Genomic DNA, 17063 nt, shown 5'->3' on the forward strand with positions numbered 1-17063 from the left:
CCTCGCCATCCTATCCCCAGCCAGCTCCATCACCATCCTATATCTCCCTCGCCATCCTATCCCCAGCCAGCTCCCTCGCCATTCCGATCCCCAGCTAGCTCCCTCACAATCCTATCCCCAGACAGCTCCATCGCCATCCTATCCCCAGCTAGCTCCATCGCCATTCTATAGCTCCTCGCCATCCTATCCGCAGCCAGCTCACTTGCCATCCTGTAGATCCCACGCCATCCTATCCCCAGCCAGCTCCCTCGCCATCCTATCCCCAGCCAGCTCCCTCGCCATCCTATCCCCAGCCAGCTCCCTCGCCATCCTATATCTCCCTCGCCATCCTATCCCCAGCCAGCTCCCTCGCCATCCTATCCCCAGCCAGCTCCCTCGGCATCCTATAGCTCCCTCGCCATCCTATAGCTCCCCCGCCATCCTATCCCCAGCCAGCTCCCTCGGCATTCCGATCCCCAGCTAGCTCCCTCACAATCCTATCCCCAGTCAGCTCCATCGCCATCCTATCCCCAGCTAGCTCCATCGCCATCCTATAGCTCCCTCGCCATCCTATCCCCAGCCAGCTCCCTCGCCATTCCGATCCCCAGCTAGCTCCCTCACAATCCTATCCCCAGTCAGCTCCATCGCCATCCTATCCCCAGCTAGCTCCATCGCCATCCTATAGCTCCTCGCCATCCTATCCGCAGCCAGCTCACTTGCCATCCTGTAGATCCCACGCCATCCTATCAACAGAAAACTCCCTCGCCATCCTATCCCCAACTATCTCCCTTGCTAGCTCCCTCGCCATCATATAGCTCCCACGCCATCCTATCCCCAGCCAGCTCCCTCGCCATCCTATCCCCCAGCCAGCTCCCTCGCCATCCTATCCCCAGCTATCTCCCTTGCTAGCTCCCTCGCCATCATATAGCTCCCACGCCATCCTATCCCCAGCCAGCTCCCTCGCCATCCTATCCCCAGCCAGCTCCCTCTCCATCCTATCCCCAGCCAGCTCCCTCGCCATCCTATATCTCCCTCGCCATCCTATCCCCAGCAAGCTCCCACGCCATCATATAGCTCCCTTGCCATCCTGTAGATCCCACGCCATCCTATCCCCAGCCATCTCCCTCGGCATCCTATAGCTCCCTCGCCATCCTATCCCCAGCCAGCTCCCTCGCCATCCTATATCTCCCTCGCCATCCTATCCCCAGCCAGCTCTCTCGCCATCCTATCCCCAGACAGCTCCCTCGCCATCCTATAGATCCCTTGCCATCCTATCCCCAGCCAGCTCCCTCGCCATCCTATCCCCAACCCGCTCCCTCGCCATCCTATCCCCAGCTAGCTCCCTCGCCATCCTATAGCTCCCTCACCATCCTTTCCCCAGCCAGCTCCCTCGCCTTCCTATAACCAGACAGCTCCCTCGCCATCCTATCCCCAGCCAGCTCCCTCGCCATCCTATCCCCAGCTAGCTCCCTCGCCATCCTATAGCTCCCTCGCCATACTATCCCTGGCCAGCTCCCTCGCCATCCTATCCCCAGCCAGCTCCCTTGCCATCCTATCCCCAGCCAGCTCCCTCGCCATCCTATCCACAGCCAGCTCCCTCGCCATCCTATCCCCAGCCAGCTCCCTCGCCATCCTATCCCCAGCCAGCTCCCTCGGCATCCTATAGCTCCCTCGCGATCCTATCCACAGCCAGCTCCCTCGCCATCCTATCCCCAGCCAGCTCCCTCGGCATCCTATAGCTCCCTCGCCATCCTATCCCCAGCCAGCTCCCTCGCCATCCTATAGCTCCCTCGCCATCCTATAGCTCCCCCGCCATCCTATCCCCAGCCAGCTCCCTCGGCATTCCGATCCCCAGCTAGCTCCCTCACAATCCTATCCCCAGTCAGCTCCATCGCCATCCTATCCCCAGCTAGCTCCATCGCCATCCTATAGCTCCCTCGCCATCCTATCCCCAGCCAGCTCCCTCGCCATTCCGATCCCCAGCTAGCTCCCTCACAATCCTATCCCCAGTCAGCTCCATCGCCATCCTATCCCCAGCTAGCTCCATCGCCATCCTATAGCTCCTCGCCATCCTATCCGCAGCCAGCTCACTTGCCATCCTGTAGATCCCACGCCATCCTATCAACAGAAAACTCCCTCGCCATCCTATCCCCAGCTATCTCCCTTGCTAGCTCCCTCGCCATCATATAGCTCCCACGCCATCCTATCCCCAGCCAGCTCCCTCGCCATCCTATCCCCAGCCAGCTCCCTCGCCATCCTATCCCCAGCTATCTCCCTTGCTAGCTCCCTCGCCATCATATAGCTCCCACGCCATCCTATCCCCAGCCAGCTCCCTCGCCATCCTATCCCCAGCAAGCTCCCTCGCCATCATATAGCTCACTTGCCATCCTGTAGATCCCACGCCATCCTATCCCCAGCCATCTCCCTCGGCATCCTATAGCTCCCTCGCCATCCTATCCCCAGCCAGCTCCCTCGCCATCCTATCCTCAGCCAGTTCCCTCGCCATCCTATCCCCAGCCAGCTCCCTCGGCATCCTATAGCTCCCTCGCCATCCTATAGCCCCCCCGCCATCCTATCCCCAGCCAGCTCCCTCGCCATCCTATATCTCCCTCGCCATCCTATCCCCAGCCAGCTCCCTCGCCATCGTATCCCCAGCCAGCTCCCTCGCCATCCTATCCTCAGCTAGCTCCCTCGCCATCCTATAGCTCCCTCACCATCCTTTCCCCAGCCAGCTCCCTCGCCTTCCTATAACCAGACAGCTCCCTCGCCATCCTATCCCCAGCCAGCTCCCTCGCCATCCTATCCCCAGCTAGCTCCCTCGCCATCCTATAGCTCCCTCGCCATACTATCCCTGGCCAGCTCCCTCGCCATCCTATCCCCAGCCAGCTCCCTCGCCATCCTATCCCCAGCCAGCTCCCTTGCCATCCTATCCCCAGCCAGCTCCCTCGCCATCCTATCCACAGCCAGCTCCCTCGCCATCCTATCCCCAGCTATCTCCCTTGCTAGCTCCCTCGCCATCATATAGCTCCCACGCCATCCTATCCCCAGCCAGCTCCCTCGCCATCCTATCCCCAGCAAGCTCCCTCGCCATCATATAGCTCACTTGCCATCCTGTAGATCCCACGCCATCCTATCCCCAGCCATCTCCCTCGGCATCCTATAGCTCCCTCGCCATCCTATCCCCAGCCAGCTCCCTCGCCATCCTATCCTCAGCCAGTTCCCTCGCCATCCTATCCCCAGCCAGCTCCCTCGGCATCCTATAGCTCCCTCGCCATCCTATAGCTCCCCCGCCATCCTATCCCCAGCCAGCTCCCTCGCCATCCTATATCTCCCTCGCCATCCTATCCCCAGCCAGCTCCCTCGCCATCGTATCCCCAGCCAGCTCCCTCGCCATCCTATCCTCAGCTAGCTCCCTCGCCATCCTATAGCTCCCTCACCATCCTTTCCCCAGCCAGCTCCCTCGCCATCCTATCCCCAGCCAGCTCCCTCGCCATTCCGATCCCCAGCTAGCTCCCTCACAATCCTATCCCCAGTCAGCTCCATCGCCATCCTATCCCCAGCTAGCTCCATCGCCATCCTATAGCTCCTCGCCATCCTATCCGCAGCCAGCTCACTTGCCATCCTGTAGATCCCACGCCATCCTATCAACAGAAAACTCCCTCGCCATCCTATCCCCAGCTATCTCCCTTGCTAGCTCCCTCGCCATCATATAGCTCCCACGCCATCCTATCCCCAGCCAGCTCCCTCGCCATCCTATCCCCAGCCAGCTCCCTCGCCATCCTATCCCCAGCTATCTCCCTTGCTAGCTCCCTCGCCATCATATAGCTCCCACGCCATCCTATCCCCAGCCAGCTCCCTCGCCATCCTATCCCCAGCAAGCTCCCTCGCCATCATATAGCTCACTTGCCATCCTGTAGATCCCACGCCATCCTATCCCCAGCCATCTCCCTCGGCATCCTATAGCTCCCTCGCCATCCTATCCCCAGCCAGCTCCCTCGCCATCCTATCCTCAGCCAGTTCCCTCGCCATCCTATCCCCAGCCAGCTCCCTCGGCATCCTATAGCTCCCTCGCCATCCTATAGCTCCCCCGCCATCCTATCCCCAGCCAGCTCCCTCGCCATCCTATATCTCCCTCGCCATCCTATCCCCAGCCAGCTCCCTCGCCATCGTATCCCCAGCCAGCTCCCTCGCCATCCTATCCTCAGCTAGCTCCCTCGCCATCCTATAGCTCCCTCACCATCCTTTCCCCAGCCAGCTCCCTCGCCTTCCTATAACCAGACAGCTCCCTCGCCATCCTATCCCCAGCCAGCTCCCTCGCCATCCTATCCCCAGCTAGCTCCCTCGCCATCCTATAGCTCCCTCGCCATACTATCCCTGGCCAGCTCCCTCGCCATCCTATCCCCAGCCAGCTCCCTCGCCATCCTATCCCCAGCCAGCTCCCTTGCCATCCTATCCCCAGCCAGCTCCCTCGCCATCCTATCCACAGCCAGCTCCCTCGCCATCCTATCCCCAGCCAGCTCCCTCGGCATCCTATAGCTCCCTCGCGATCCTATCCACAGCCAGCTCCCTCGCCATCCTATCCCCAGCCAGCTCCCTCGGCATCCTATAGCTCCCTCGCGATCCTATCCACAGCCAGCTCCCTCGCCATCCTATCCCCAGCCAGCTCCCTCGGCATCCTATAGCTCCCTCGCCATCCTATCCCCAGCCAGCTCCCTCGCCATCCTATATCTCCCTCGCCATCCTATCCCCAGCAAGCTCCCTCGCCATCCTATCCCCAGCCAGCTCCCTCGGCATCCTATAGCTCCCTCGCCATCCTATAGCTCCCCCGCCATCCTATCCCCAGCCAGCTCCCTCGGCATTCCGATCCCCAGCTAGCTCCCTCACAATCCTATCCCCAGTCAGCTCCATCGCCATCCTATCCCCATCTAGCTCCATCGCCATCCTATAGCTCCCTCGCCATCCTATCCCCAGCCAGCTCCCTCGCCATTCCGATCCCCAGCTAGCTCCCTCACAATCCTATCCCCAGTCAGCTCCATCGCCATCCTATCCCCATCTAGCTCCATCGCCATCCTATATCTCCCTCGCCATCCTATCCCCAGCAAGCTCCCTCGCCATCCTATCCCCAGCCAGCTCCCTCGGCATCCTATAGCTCCCTCGCCATCCTATAGCTCCCCCGCCATCCTATCCCCAGCCAGCTCCCTCGGCATTCCGATCCCCAGCTAGCTCCCTCACAATCCTATCCCCAGTCAGCTCCATCGCCATCCTATCCCCATCTAGCTCCATCGCCATCCTATAGCTCCCTCGCCATCCTATCCCCAGCCAGCTCCCTCGCCATTCCGATCCCCAGCTAGCTCCCTCACAATCCTATCCCCAGTCAGCTCCATCGCCATCCTATCCCCATCTAGCTCCATCGCCATCCTATAGCTCCCTCGCCATCCTATCCCCAGCTAGCTCCATCGCCATCCTATAGCTCCTCGCCATCCTATCCGCAGCCAGCTCACTTGCCATCCTGTAGATCCCACGCCATCCTATCAACAGAAAACTCCCTCGCCATCCTATCCCCAGCTATCTCCCTTGCTAGCTCCCTCGCCATCATATAGCTCCCACGCCATCCTATCCCCAGCCAGCTCCCTCGCCATCCTATCCCCAGCCAGCTCCCTCGCCATCCTATCCCCAGCTATCTCCCTTGCTAGCTCCCTCGCCATCATATAGCTCCCACGCCATCCTATCCCCAGCCAGCTCCATCGCCATCCTATCCCCAGCAAGCTCCCTCGCCATCATATAGCTCACTTGCCATCCTGTAGATCCCACGCCATCCTATCCCCAGCCATCTCCCTCGGCATCCTATAGCTCCCTCGCCATCCTATCCCCAGCCAGCTCCCTCGCCATCCTATCCTCAGCCAGTTCCCTCGCCATCCTATCCCCAGCCAGCTCCCTCGGCATCCTATAGCTCCCTCGCCATCCTATAGCTCCCCCGCCATCCTATCCCCAGCCAGCTCCCTCGCCATCCTATATCTCCCTCGCCATCCTATCCCCAGCCAGCTCCCTCGCCATCGTATCCCCAGCCAGCTCCCTCGCCATCCTATATCTCCCTCGCCATCCTGTCCCCAGGTAGCTCCCTCGCCATCCTATCCCCAGCCAGCTCCCTCGCCATCCTATCCCCAGCCAGCTCCCTCGCCATCCTATATCTCCCTCGCCATCCTATCCCCAGCCAGCTCCCTTGCCATCCTGTAGATCCCACGCCACCCTATCCCCAGCCAACTCCCTCGCCATCCTATAGCTCCCCCGCCATCCTCTCCCCAGCCAGCTCCCTCGCCATCCTATTCCCAGCCAGCTCCCTCGCCATCCTATATCTCCCTCGCCATCCTATCCCCAGCCAGCTCCCTCGCCATCCTATCCCCAGCCAACTCCCTCGCCATCCTATAGCTCCCTCGCCATCCTGTCCCTAGCTACCTCCCTCGCAATCCTATATCTCCCTCACCATCCTTTCCCCAGCCAGCTCCCTCGCCTTCCTATAACCAGACAGCTCCCTCGCCATCCTATCCCCAGCCAGCTCCCTCGCCATCCTATCCCCAGCTAGCTCCCTCGCCATCCTATAGCTCCCTCGCCATACTATCCCTGGCCAGCTCCCTCGCCATCCTATCCCCAGCCAGCTCCCTCGCCATCCTATCACCAGCCAGCTCCCTTGCCATCCTATCCCCAGCCAGCTCCCTCGCCATCCTATCCACAGCCAGCTCCCTCGCCATCCTATCCCCAGCCAGCTCCCTCGCCATCCTATCCCCAGCCAGCTCCCTCGCCATTCTATAGCTCCTCGCCATCCTATCCACAGCCAGCTCCCTTGCCATCCTGTAGATCCCACGCCATCCTATCAACACAAAACTCCCTCGCCATACTATCCCTGGCCAGCTCCCTCGCCATCCTATCCCCAGCCAGCTCCCTCGCCATCCTATCACCAGCCAGCTCCCTTGCCATCCTATCCCCAGCCAGCTCCCTCGCCATCCTATCCACAGCCAGCTCCCTCGCCATCCTATCCTCAGCCAGTTCCCTCGCCATCCTATCCCCAGCCAGCTCCCTCGGCATCCTATAGCTCCCTCGCCATCCTATAGCTCCCCCGCCATCCTATCCCCAGCCAGCTCCCTCGCCATCCTATATCTCCCTCGCCATCCTATCCCCAGCCAGCTCCCTCGCCATCGTATCCCCAGCCAGCTCCCTCGCCATCCTATATCTCCCTCGCCATCCTGTCCCCAGGTAGCTCCCTCGCCATCCTATCCCCAGCCAGCTCCCTCGCCATCCTATCCCCAGCCAGCTCCCTCGCCATCCTATATCTCCCTCGCCATCCTATCCCCAGCCAGCTCCCTTGCCATCCTGTAGATCCCACGCCACCCTATCCCCAGCCAACTCCCTCGCCATCCTATAGCTCCCCCGCCATCCTCTCCCCAGCCAGCTACCTCGCCATCCTATCCCCAGCCAGCTCCCTCGCCATCCTATCCCCAGCCAGCGCCCTCGGCATCCTATAGCTCCATCGCGATCCTATCCACAGCCAGCTCCCTCGCCATCCCATCCCCAGCCAGCTCCCTCGCCATCCTATTCCCAGCCAGCTCCCTCGCCATCCTATATCTCCCTCGCCATCCTATCCCCAGCCAGCTCCCTCGCCATCCTATCCCCAGCCAACTCCCTCGCCATCCTATAGCTCCCTCGCCATACTATCCCTGGCCAGCTCCCTCGCCATCCTGTCCCTAGCTACCTCCCTCGCAATCCTATATCTCCCTCACCATCCTTTCCCCAGCCAGCTCCCTCGCCTTCCTATAACCAGACAGCTCCCTCGCCATCCTATCCCCAGCCAGCTCCCTCGCCATCCTATCCCCAGCTAGCTCCCTCGCCATCCTATAGCTCCCTCGCCATACTATCCCTGGCCAGCTCCCTCGCCATCCTATCCCCAGCCAGCTCCCTCGCCATCCTATCCACAGCCAGCTCCCTCGCCATCCTATCCTCAGCCAGTTCCCTCGCCATCCTATCCCCAGCCAGCTCCCTCGGCATCCTATAGCTCCCTCGCCATCCTATAGCTCCCCCGCCATCCTATCCCCAGCCAGCTCCCTCGCCATCCTATATCTCCCTCGCCATCCTATCCCCAGCCAGCTCCCTCGCCATCGTATCCCCAGCCAGCTCCCTCGCCATCCTATATCTCCCTCGCCATCCTGTCCCCAGGTAGCTCCCTCGCCATCCTATCCCCAGCCAGCTCCCTCGCCATCCTATCCCCAGCCAGCTCCCTCGCCATCCTATATCTCCCTCGCCATCCTATCCCCAGCCAGCTCCCTTGCCATCCTGTAGATCCCACGCCACCCTATCCCCAGCCAACTCCCTCGCCATCCTATAGCTCCCCCGCCATCCTCTCCCCAGCCAGCTACCTCGCCATCCTATCCCCAGCCAGCTCCCTCGCCATCCTATCCCCAGCCAGCGCCCTCGGCATCCTATAGCTCCATCGCGATCCAATCCACAGCCAGCTCCCTCGCCATCCCATCCCCAGCCAGCTCCCTCGCCATCCTATTCCCAGCCAGCTCCCTCGCCATCCTATATCTCCCTCGCCATCCTATCCCCAGCCAGCTCCCTCGCCATCCTATCCCCAGCCAACTCCCTCGCCATCCTATAGCTCCCTCGCCATACTATCCCTGGCCAGCTCCCTCGCCATCCTGTCCCTAGCTACCTCCCTCGCAATCCTATATCTCCCTCACCATCCTTTCCCCAGCCAGCTCCCTCGCCTTCCTATAACCAGACAGCTCCCTCGCCATCCTATCCCCAGCCAGCTCCCTCGCCATCCTATCCCCAGCTAGCTCCCTCGCCATCCTATAGCTCCCTCGCCATACTATCCCTGGCCAGCTCCCTCGCCATCCTATCCCCAGCCAGCTCCCTCGCCATCCTATCACCAGCCAGCTCCCTTGCCATCCTATCCCCAGCCAGCTCCCTCGCCATCCTATCCACAGCCAGCTCCCTCGCCATCCTATCCCCAGCCAGCTCCCTCGCCATCCTATCCCCAGCCAGCTCCCTCGCCATTCTATAGCTCCTCGCCATCCTATCCACAGCCAGCTCCCTTGCCATCCTGTAGATCCCACGCCATCCTATCAACACAAAACTCCCTCGCCATCCTACCCCCAGCCAGCTCCCTCGCAATCCTATATCTCCCTCGGCATCCTATCCCCAGCTAGCTCCCTCGCCATTCTATAGCTCCTCACCATCCTATCCCCAGCAAGCTCCCTCGCCATCCTATATCTCCCTCGCCATCCAATCCCCAGCTAGCTCCCTCGCCATCATATAGCTCCATCGCCATCCTATCCCCAGCCAGCTCCCTTGCCATCCTGTAGATCCCACGCCATCCTATCCCCAGCAGGCTCCCTCGCCATCCAATCCCCAGCTAGCTCCCTCGCCATCATATAGCTTCATCGCCATCCTATCCCCAGCCAGCTCCCTTGCCATCCTGTAGATCCCACGCCATCCTATCCCCAGCCAGCTCCCTCGCCATCCTATCCCCAGCCAGCTCCCTCGCCATCCTATATCTCCAGCTCCCTCGGCATCCTATCCCCAGCTAGCTCCCTCTCCATCCTATCCCCAGCCAGCTCCCTCGCCATCCTATCCCCAGCCAGCTCCCTCGCCATCGTATCCCCAGCCAGCTCCCTCGCCATCCTCTCCCCAGCCAGCTCCCTCGCCATCCTATATCTCCCTCGCCATCCTGTCCCCAGGTAGCTCCCTCGCCATCCTATCCCCAGCCAGCTCCCTCGCCATCCTATCCCCAGCCAGCTCCCTTGCCATCCTATATCTCCCTCGCCATCCTATCCCCAGCCAGCTCCCTTGCCATCCTGTAGATCCCACGCCACCCTATCCCCAGCCAACTCCCTCGCCATCCTATAGCTCCCCCGCCATCCTCTCCCCAGCCAGCTACCTCGCCATCCTATCCCCAGCCAGCTCCCTCGCCATTCCTATCCCCAGCTAGCTCCCTCACAATCCTATCCCCAGACAGCTCCCTCGCCATCCTATCCCCAGCTAGATCCCTTGTCATTCTATAGCTCCTCGCCATCCTATCCCCAGCCAGCTCCCTCGCCATCCTATCCCCAGCCAGCTCCATCACCATCCTATATCTCCCTCGCCATCCTATCCCCAGCCAGCTCCCTCGCCATTCCGATCCCCAGCTAGCTCCCTCACAATCCTATCCCCAGACAGCTCCATCGCCATCCTATCCCCAGCTAGCTCCATCGCCATTCTATAGCTCCTCGCCATCCTATCCGCAGCCAGCTCACTTGCCATCCTGTAGATCCCACGCCATCCTATCCCCAGCCAGCTCCCTCGCCATCCTATCCCCAGCCAGCTCCCTCGCCATCCTATCCCCAGCCAGCTCCCTAGCCATCCTATCCCCAGCCAACTCCCTCGCCATCCTATCCCCAGCCAGCTCCCTCGCCATCCTATCCCCAGCCAGCTCCCTCTCCATCCTATCCCCAGCCAGCTCCCTCGCCATCCTATATCTCCCTCGCCATCCTATCCCCAGCAAGCTCCCTCGCCATCATATAGCTCCCTTGCCATCCTGTAGATCCCACGCCATCCTATCCCCAGCCATCTCCCTCGGCATCCTATAGCTCCCTCGCCATCCTATCCCCAGCCAGCTCCCTCGCCATCCTATATCTCCCTCGCCATCCTATCCCCAGCCAGCTCCCTCGGCATCCTATAGCTCCATCGCGATCCTATCCACAGCCAGCTCCCTCGCCATCCCATCCCCAGCCAGCTCCCTCGCCATCCTATTCCCAGCCAGCTCCCTCGCCATCCTATATCTCCCTCGCCATCCTATCCCCAGCCAGCTCCCTCGCCATCCTATCCCCAGCCAACTCCCTCGCCATCCTATAGCTCCCTCGCCATACTATCCCTGGCCAGCTCCCTCGCCATCCTGTCCCTAGCTACCTCCCTCGCAATCCTATATCTCCCTCACCATCCTTTCCCCAGCCAGCTCCCTCGCCTTCCTATAACCAGACAGCTCCCTCGCCATCCTATCCCCAGCCAGCTCCCTCGCCATCCTATCCCCAGCTAGCTCCCTCGCCATCCTATAGCTCCCTCGCCATACTATCCCTGGCCAGCTCCCTCGCCATCCTATCCCCAGCCAGCTCCCTCGCCATCCTATCACCAGCCAGCTCCCTTGCCATCCTATCCCCAGCCAGCTCCCTCGCCATCCTATCCACAGCCAGCTCCCTCGCCATCCTATCCCCAGCCAGCTCCCTCGCCATCCTATCCCCAGCCAGCTCCCTCGCCATTCTATAGCTCCTCGCCATCCTATCCACAGCCAGCTCCCTTGCCATCCTGTAGATCCCACGCCATCCTATCAACACAAAACTCCCTCGCCATCCTACCCCCAGCCAGCTCCCTCGCAATCCTATATCTCCCTCGGCATCCTATCCCCAGCTAGCTCCCTCGCCATTCTATAGCTCCTCACCATCCTATCCCCAGCAAGCTCCCTCGCCATCCTATATCTCCCTCGCCATCCAATCCCCAGCTAGCTCCCTCGCCATCATATAGCTCCATCGCCATCCAATCCCCAGCTAGCTCCCTCGCCATCATATAGCTTCATCGACATCCTATCCCCAGCCAGCTCCCTTGCCATCCTGTAGATCCCACGCCATCCTATCCACAGCCAGCTCCCTCGCCATCCTATCCCCAGCCAGCTCCCTCGCCATCCTATATCTCCAGCTCCCTCGGCATCCTATCCCCAGCTAGCTCCCTCTCCATCCTATCCCCAGCCAGCTCCCTCGCCATCCTATCCCCAGCCAGCTCCCTCGCCATCGTATCCCCAGCCAGCTCCCTCGCCATCCTCTCCCCAGCCAGCTCCCTCGCCATCCTATATCTCCCTCGCCATCCTATCCCCAGCCAGCTCCCTTGCCATCCTATATCTCCCTCGCCATCCTATCCCCAGCCAGCTCCCTTGCCATCCTGTAGATCCCACGCCACCCTATCCCCAGCCAACTCCCTCGCCATCCTATAGCTCCCCCGCCATCCTCTCCACAGCCAGCTACCTCGCCATCCTATCCCCAGCCAGCTCCCTCGCCATCCTATCCCCAGCCAGCTCCCTCTCCATCCTATCCCCAGCCAGATCCCTCGCCATCCCATATCTCCCTCGCCATCCTATCCCCAGCCAGCTCCCTCGCCATCCTATCCCCAGCCAGCTCCCTAGCCATCCTATCCCCAGCCAACTCCCTCGCCATCCTATCCCCAGCCAGCTCCCTCGCCATCCTATCCCCAGCCAGCTCCCTAGCCATCCTATCCCCAGCCAACTCCCTCGCCATCCTATCCCCAGCCAGCTCCCTCGCCATCCTATCCCCAGCCAGCTCCCTCGCCATCCTATCCCCAGCCATCTCCCTCGGCATCCTATAGCTCCCTCGCCATCCTATCCCCAGCCAGCTCCCTCGCCATCCTATATCTCCCTCGCCATCCTATCCCCAGCCAGCTCTCTCGCCATCCTATCCCCAGACAGCTCCCTCGCCATCGTATCCCCAACCAGCTCCCTCGCCATCCTATCCCCAGCTAGCTCCCTCGCCATCCTATAGCTCCCTCACCATCCTTTCCCCAGCCAGCTCCCTCGCCATCCTATCCCCAGCCAGCTCCCTCGCCATCCTATCCCCAGCAAGCTCCCTCGGCATCATATAGCTCCCTCGCCATCCTATCCCCAGCCAGCTCCCTCGCCATCCTATAGCTCCCTCGCCATACTATCCCTGGCCAGCTCCCTCGCCATCCTATCCCCAACTAGCTCCCTCGGCATCCTATAGCTCCCTCGCCATCCTATCCCCAGCCAGCTCCCTCGGCATCCTATAGCTCCCTCGCCATCCTATCCCCAGCCAGCTCCCTCGCCATCCTATATATCCCTCGCCATCCTATCCCCAGCCAGCTCCCTCGCCATACTATCCCTGGCCAGCTCCCTCGCCATCCTATCCCCAGCTAGCTCCCTCGCCATCCTATATCTCCCTCGCCATCCTATCCCCAGCCAGCTCCCTCACCATCCTATCCCCAGTCAGCTCCCTCACCATCCTATCCCCAGCCAGCTCCCTCGCCATCCTATCCCCAGCCAGCTCCCTCGCCATCCTATCCCCAGCCAGCTCCATCGGCATCCTATAGCTCCCTCGCCATCCTATCCCCAGTCAGCTCCCTCACCATCCTATCCCCAGCCAGCTCCCTCGCCATCCTATCCCCAGCCAGCTCCCTCGCCATCCTATCCCCAGCCAGCTCCCTCGGCATCCTATAGCTCCCTCGCCATCCTATCCCCAGCCAGCTCCCTCGCCATCCTATATCTCCCTCGCCATCCTATCCCCAGCCAGCTCCCTCGCCATACTATCCCTGGCCAGCTCCCTCGCCATCCTATCCCCAGCCAGCTCCCTCACCATCCTATCCCCAGTCAGCTCCCTCGCCATCCTATCCCCAGCCAGCTCCCTCGCCATCCTATCCCCAGCCAGCTCCCTCGGCATCCTATAGCTCCCTCGCCATCCTATCCCCAGCCAGCTCCCTCGCCATCCTATATCTCCCTCGCCATCCTATCCCCAGCCAGCTCCCTCGCCATCCTATATATCCCTCGCCATCCTATCCCCTGCCAGCTCCCTCGCCATTCTATAGCTCCCTCGCCATACTATCCCTGGCCAGCTCCCTCGCCATCCTATCCCCAGCCAACTCCCTCGCCATCCTATATCTCCCTCGCCATCCTATCCCCAGCCAGCTCCCTCACCATCCTATCCCCAGCCAGCTCCCTCGCCATCCTATCCCCAGCCAGCTCCCTCGCCATCCTATCCCCAGCCAGCTCCCTCGCCATCCTATCCCCAGCCAGCTCCCTCGCCATACTATCCCTGGCCAGCTCCCTCGCCATCCTATCCCCAGCCAGCTCCCTCACCATCCTATCCCCAGTCAGCTCCCTCGCCATCCTATCCCCAGCCAGCTCCCTCGCCATCCTATCCCCAGCCAGCTCCCTCGGCATCCTATAGCTCCCTCGCCATCCTATCCCCAGCCAGCTCCCTCGCCATCCTATATCTCCCTCGCCATCCTATCCCCAGCCAGCTCCCTCGCCATCCTATATATCCCTCGCCATCCTATCCCCAGCCAGCTCCCTCGCCATACTATCCCTGGCCAGCTCCCTCGCCATCCTATCCCCAGCCAGCTCCCTCGCCATCCTATCCCCAGCCAGCTCCCTCGGCATCCTATAGCTCCCTCGCCATCCTATCCCCAGCCAGCTCCCTCGCCATCCTATATCTCCCTCGCCATCAAATCCCCAGCCAGCTCCCTCGCCATCCTATCCCCAGCCAGCTCCCTCGCCATCCTATATATCCCTCGCCATCCTATCCCCAGCAGGCTCCCTCGCCATCCTATCCCCAGCCAGCTCCCTCGCCATCCAAATCCCCAGCTAGCTCCCTCGCCATCCTATAGCTCCCTCGCCATACTATCCATGGCCAGCTCCCTCGCCATCCTATCCCCAGCCAGCTCCCTCGCCATCCTATATCTTCCTCGCCATCCTGTAGATCCCTCGCCATCCTATCCCCAGCCAGCTCCCTCGCCATCCTATCCCCAGCCAGCTCCCTCGCCATCCTATCCCCAGTCAGCTCCCTCGCCATCCTATCCCCAGCCAGCTCCCTCGCCATCCTATCCCCAGCCAGCTCCCTCGGCATCCTATAGCTCCCTCGCCATCCTATCCCCAGCCAGCTCCCTCGCCATCCTATATCTCCCTCGCCATCCTATCCCCAGCCAGCTCCCTCGCCATCCTATCCCCAGCCAGCTCCCTCGCCATCCTATATATCCCTCGCCATCCTATCCCCAGCAGGCTCCCTCGCCATCCTATCCCCAGCCAGCTCCCTCGCCATCCAAATCCCCAGCTAGCTCCCTCGCCATCCTATAGCTCCCTCGCCATACTATCCATGGCCAGCTCCCTCGCCATCCTATCCCCAGCCAGCTCCCTCGCCATCCTATATCTTCCTCGCCATCCTGTAGATCCCTCGCCATCCTATCCCCAGCCAGCTCCCTCGCCATCCTATCCCCAGCCAGCTCCCTCGCCATCCTATCCCCAGCCAGCTCCCTCGCCATCCTATCCCCAGGCAGATCCCTTGCCATCCTATATCTCACACGCCATCCTATCCCCAGCCAGCTCCCTCGCCATCCTATCCCCATTTATCTCCCTCGCCATCCTATAGCTCCCTCCCCATCCTATATCTCCCTCGCCATCCTATCTCCAGCCAGCTCCCTCGCCATCCTATCCCCAGCCAGCTCCCTCGCCATCCTATCCCCAGCTAGCTCCCTCGCCATCCTATAGCTCCCTCGCCATACTATCCCTGGCCAGCTCCCTCGCCATCCTGTCCCCAGCTAGCTCCCTCGCCATCCTATATCTCCCTCGCCATCCTATCCCCAGCTAACTCCCTCGCCATCCTATAGCTCCCTCGCCATCCTATCCCCAGCCAGCTCCCTCGCCATCCTATCCCCAGCCAGCTTCCTCACCATCCTATCCCCAGCCAACTCCCTCGCCATCCTATTCCCAGCCAACTCCCTCGCCATCCTATAGCTCCCTCGCCATCCTATCCCCAGCCAGCTCCCTCGCCATCCTATCCCCAGCTAATTCCCTCACCATCCTATCCCCAGCCAGATCCCTTGCCATCCTATATCTCACACGCCATCCTATCCCCAGCCAGCTCCCTCGCCATCCTATCCCCAACTAGCTCCCTCGCCATCCTATATCTCCCTCGCCATCCTATCCCCAGCCAGCTCCCTCGCCATCCTATATCTCCCTCGCCATCCTATCCCCAGCCAGCTCCCTCGCCATCCTATCCCCAGCCAGCTTCCTCGCCATCCTATCCCCAGCCAGCTCCCTCGCCATCCTATCCCCAGCCAACTCCCTCGCCATCCTATTCCCAGCCAGCTCCCTCGCCATCCTATCCCCAGCCAACTCCCTCGCCATCCTATCCCCAGCCAACTCTCTCGCCATCCTATAGCTCCCTCGCCATACTATCCCTGATCAGCTCCCTCGCCATCCTATAGCTCCCTCGCCATACTATCCCTGGCCAGCTCCCTCGCCATCCTATCCCCAACTAGCTCCCTCGCCATCCTATATCTCCCTCGCCATCCTATCCCCAGCCAGCTCCAACGCCATCCTATATCTCCCTCGCCATCCTATCCCCAGCCAGCTTCCTCGCCATCCTATCCCCAGCCAGCTCCCTCGCCATCCTATCCCCAGCCAACTCTCTCGCCATCCTATAGCTCCCTCGCCATACTATCCCTGGCCAGCTCCCTCGCCATCCTATCCCCAGCTAGCTCCCTCGCCATCCTATATCTCCCTCGCCATCCTATCCCCAGCCAGCTCCCTCGCCATCCTATCCCCAGCTAGCTCCCTCGCCATCCTATATGTCCCTCACCATCCTATCCCCAGTCAGCTCCCTCGCCATCCTATCCCCAGCCAGCTCCCTCGCCATCCTATCCCCAGCCAGCTCCCTCGGCATCCTATATATCCCTCGCCATCCTATCCCCAGCCAGCTCCCTCGCCATCCTATCCCCAGCCAGCTCCCTCGCCATCCTATATATCCCTCGCCATCCTATCCCCAGCAGGCTCCCTCGCCATCCTATCCCCAGCCAGCTCCCTCGCCATCCTATATATCCCTCGCCATCCTATCCCCAGCCAGCTCCCTCGCCATCCTATCCCCAGAAAGCTCCCTCGCCATCCTATATATCCCTCGCCATCCTATCCCCAGCCAGCTCCCTCGCCATCCTATATATCCCTCGCCATCCTATCCCCAGTCAGCTCCCTCGCCATCCTATCCCCAGCCAGCTCCCTCGCCATCCTATCCCCAGCCAGCTCCCTCGGCATCCTATAGCTCCCTCGCCATCCTATCCCCAGCCAGCTCCCTCGCCATCCTATATATCCCTCGCCATCCTATCCCCAGCCAGCTCCCTCGCCATCCTATCCCCAGCCAGCTCCCTCGCCATCCTATATATCCCTCGCCATCCTATCCCCAGCAGGCTCCCTCGCCATCCTATCCCCAGCCAGCTCCCTCGCCATCCTATATATCCCTCGCCATCCTATCCCCAGCCAGCTCCCTCGC

The sequence above is a fragment of the Sander lucioperca genome, chromosome 12, assembly GCF_008315115.2.
Source record: "Sander lucioperca isolate FBNREF2018 chromosome 12, SLUC_FBN_1.2, whole genome shotgun sequence".
In the NCBI taxonomy this organism is placed as follows: Eukaryota; Metazoa; Chordata; class Actinopteri; order Perciformes; family Percidae; genus Sander; species Sander lucioperca.